Below are 4,800 nucleotides of genomic sequence, written 5' to 3' on the forward strand. Positions count from 1 at the left end.
TCACTTTCTGAACTGGGTATTCTGTTTCTGAGAAGAATACAAGCTAATAATATTGCATCCCTGGGGGATCATGAAGGGTAATGGTTGGAGTTTTCATTGACCTGGTATATAGAAAGCAGGATAGTAGCTGTAAAACCCCTCCTAACTGGGTTTCGCTTTCTGTGGTTTCAGTTACGCATGGTCAGCCATGTCTGAAAATATTAAATGGAGAATTCCAGAAATAGTAAGTTTTAAATTGCCCGTCGTTTTGAGTAGCATGATGAAATCTTGCCCAGGATCTGAATCATCCCTTTGCCCAACATCTCCTTGCTCTATATGTTACCCACCCATTAGTCACTTGGTAGCCATCTGGGTTAGCCGATTGACTGTTGTGACATCTCAGTGCTTGTGTTCAAGTAACGCTTATTTTACTTACTAATGGCTCCAAAGCACAAGAGTAATGGTGCTGGCAGTTTGGATATGCCAAAGAGAAGCTGTAAAGCACTTCCTTTAAGTGGAAAGGTATGTATGTACTGGAAAAAACATGGTATATATAGGGTTCAGTACTATCTGTGATTCCAGGTATCCACTGGGGGTGTTAGAATGCATTCCCTGTAGGAAAGGGGGGACTACTGTATCAGTGAAAACGTTCACAGTGATGGAGCTTTCCTCTTAGGAAATAAGAGTGCTAAACTGGATTTAGGAAGAGACATGGCTCTTTAGACCAGTGGTTCTCAACCTTCTGGCCCTTTAAATACAGTTCCTCATGTTGTGACCCAACCATAAAATTATTTTCATTGCTACTTCATAACTGTAATGCTGCTACTGTTATGAATCGTAATGTAAATATCTGATATGCAGGATGGTCTTAGACGACCCTTGTGAAAGGGTCGTTCGACCGCCAAAGGGGTCGTGACCCACAGGTTGAGAACCACTGATTTAGAGACATGATAAAGGTAGTGTCACAAATTAGTGGGGAAAAGATGGATAATGGTGCTCAGAAATTGGCTTATTATATGGACAAAAAGTTGGATCCCCATTTCAAACCATATAAAAAACACACAAATACCACAGCAATTAAAGACCTAAATGAAAGGTAAAATCCTAAAGCAAATTAGAAAAAGCAGAGAATATCTTTGTGACCTTGGGGTGAGGATTTGTTAAGATCCTCAAAACACAATCCATGAGATATGATAGCTTTGACTACTTCATAATTAAAAGGTTTTTAGTTAACAAAGCATCCTATAGGCAAGGCTACAGATGGGTAGAGTTTAGAAGAAAATATTTGCAGTGTCTAAACTGACAAGAGATTGTATTATATAGGGATTGAATATAGAAATAACTACTGCAAATTGAGAAGAAAAACAAAAATGTGCAGAGAATTTGAATAGGTAAAAACTTAAAGGGAAAACCAGAATGGCCAATAAGTATGTTACCTCATCGAGAAATGCAAATGAAAACATGAATGAGTTTCCATTAGTTTGGCCAAAACAAACAAGAGTCTGAACTTATGGAGAATGAAAACTTATGGGAGTTTCAACTGGTTCATCCACTCTGGAGAACAAACGGGCAATACTTAATTGAACTAAATAATATCTGGATGCAGTATTGAATAGTTTTTAAGAATGTATGTTGGCACTATACTGCCTGAGTTTGTAAGTGTGTGACCTTGATAAGTCAATTTCTCTGTGCCTTAGTTTTGTCATCTGTGAAATGGAGATAATAGTAAATAACTCAGGTTTATTGTGAGCTGAGAACAGTGCCTGACACATAGTACATGTCACAGAATTGTTGGTTGTTATTGTCATTGTCTTCCTTATCAAGTGTTCATAGCCATCTTCCATGATGGCTCCCCAATGGTCCCTGATTCAAGTATTCAAGCCCTGTGTTGTACCCTCCCACCACAGAGGTGTGTAATGATAGGATGTACGGGAAGTGTGTGACTTCTGAGTCTAAGTTATAAAAGACAGAAACATCTGCCTTGAGGACACTCAAGCAGCCCTTCGGAGAGGCCCATATAGAAGAGAACTGAGCCTCTCACCAATTGGGACCACCAAGTTACCAACCATTTAAGTGAACTTTGGAATTGGATCTTCTAGCTTCATTCAAGCCTTAAAAAAAAAGAAAAGAAAAGAAAAAGAAAGAAAAGAAAAGAAAAAAATAAGAAGAGCCTGACGTGTGTGGCTCAGTTGGTTGAGCATCATCCAGTACACCAAAATGTCACCAGTTCGATTTCTGGTCAGGACACATACCCATGTAGTGGTTCGATCTCTAATTAGGGTGTGTGCAGGAGGCAACCCATAGATGTTTCTCTCTCATATCAATGTTTCTGATTTCCCTCTCCCTGTCTCTAAAAAAATCAATAAAAACAAAAGAAAAAAAAGATGTGTGAGACCCTGATCAGCAGTGTGACCACAGCCTCATGAAATATCCTGAGCCAGAATCACCCAGCTCCAAATTCTTAATCCAAAGAAACTGTGAGATTATATGTGTTTATTATTTTATTAAAAACAGCTTTATTGAGATAAATTGAATTCGTGCATGGGTGGGGTCCCTTGGCCTGGCCTATTGGGGAGCCGGCCCCGGGGGGTGGGGACCCCGGGGGGGTGGCTGGCTGGGGGTGGGGCTGTGGGCAGTTGGAGCCGGCCCCACCCCTAATCGGGGAGCGGGGGGGGGGGGGGGGATTGGGGGCGGGGCCAGCCAGGGGAAGGAGCCGCAGGCAGGGCTGGCCAGGGGGAGGGTCCGCAGGAGATTAGGGGGGCTGATCAGGGCCAGATAAGGCTGGTTGGCCACCACAATGCATGTCATAGTGACCAGTCATTCCACCATTCGGTTGCTGGGCTTTTATATATAGATAATTCATATACTAAATAGTTTTCCCACTTAAAGTGTATAGTTCAGTGGTTTTGAAGTATCACAGAGTTGTGCAACCATCACCACACTTAATTTTAAAACATTTTGATTATCTTAGGGATATAAGAAACTATCCATTAGTGGTTACTCCACCTGTCACCATCTCCCCTAGTCCTGGTAACTACTAATTTACTCTCTGTCTATATAGGTTTACCTGATCTGGACATTTCATATAATATGTGAATGTGATTATCATATAATATGTAGCCTTTGTGTCTGGCTCCTTTCACTTAGCATAATGTTTTCAAGATCCATCCATGTAGTAGTATGTATCAGTACTTCATTCTTTTTTATAGCTGAATAATATTCCCTTATGTGGATATTACACATTTTGTTCATGTATCAGTTGATGGACATTTGAATGGGTTCCACTTTTTGCCTATTGTGAATAATGCTGCTAGGAACATTTTTGGACAAGTTTTTGTATGGTCATATGTTTTCATTTTGCTTGGAGTAGAATTATTGCTGGGTTATATGGTAACTCTATGTTAGGTTTATGAAGAACTACTAAATTTCCAAACCAGTGTATGAGAATTCCAGTTTCTTCACGTCCTTGCTAATATTTGCTATTATCTCTTATTGATTACTAGAGGCCCAGTTCACGACATTCATCCACTGGGGAGGGAGGGGGGCGTCCCTCAGCCCATCCTGCGCCCTCTTGCAGTCTGGGACCCCTTGGGGGATGTCCTTAGTACTCCGTGGAGGCAGGGGAGGCTCCTGCCATCGCCACTGCACTTGCCAGTCGTGAGCCTGGCTTCTGGCTGAGCAGTGCTCCCCCTGTGGGAGCGCACTGACCACCACGGGGCAGCTCCTGCATTGAGTGTCTGCCCCCTGGTGGTCAATGTGTGTCATAGTGACCGGTTGTTCCGCCATTCAGTCAATTTGCATATTAGGGTTTTATTATATAGGATAGCCATCTAGTGAGTGTGAAGTGGTGTTTCATTGTGGGTTTCTTCTTATTACAGCAGTCTTTTTAACATTTCTTGCAATGCTGGTTTGGTGGTGATAAACTCTTCTGGTTTTTTTTTTTTTTTTTTTGTCTGGGAAACTCTTTATTTCACAATCTATTATGAATGATAGCCTTGCTGGATATAGTAATCTTGGTTTCAGATCCTTGCTTTTATTACCTTGAATACTTCATTCCATTCCCTTCTGGCCTATAGAGTTTCTGATGAGAAATCAGCTGAGAGCCTTATGGAAGCTCTTTTATAGGTAACAAACTGCTTTTCTCTTGCTGCCTTTAAGATTCTCTCTTTGTCTTTCATTTTTGGCATTTTAATTATGATGTGTATGGGCGTGTGCCTGTTTGGGTTCTTGCTTGGGACTCTCTGTGCCTCCTGAACTTGTGTGACATTTTCCTTCATCAGGTTAGGGAAGTTTTCTGCCATTATTTCTTCAAACAGGTTCTCTCTGCCTTGCTCACTATCTTCTCCTTCTGGCATTTTTATGATGTGGATATTATTACATTTCATGCTTTCCCACAGCTCCTGTCCTCCTGCCAGATCTTATGTGGGCACCTTTCTCAGTTCTGGTGCTCTGGGCTGGGGAGTCCAGCTAATTTTTTTTTTTTTTGATTCTTTGATTTTTTTATACCCGGTCTTCTAATTTGCTGATCCGATCCTCAGCTTCCTCTAATCTGCTATTTATTCCTTCCAATATATTCTCTATTTCTGCTGTCATTCTTCATTTCCAAGTAGTCATTTTCAGAATTTCTATATCTTTTATCATGCTGTTGAGCATCCTTATAATCATTACTCTGAACTCTGTATCTGATAAATTGTTTATCTCCATTTCATTTGGCTCTTCTTCTGGAGAATTCTCTTGTTCTTTTATTCGGGGCTTTTTTTTCCCTTCCCCATTTTGGCTGCCTGTTTGGGTTTATTTTTATGCATTAGGTAGATCTGCTAC

This window comes from Myotis daubentonii, chromosome 9, assembly GCF_963259705.1.
Source record: "Myotis daubentonii chromosome 9, mMyoDau2.1, whole genome shotgun sequence".
NCBI lineage: Eukaryota > Metazoa > Chordata > Mammalia > Chiroptera > Vespertilionidae > Myotis > Myotis daubentonii.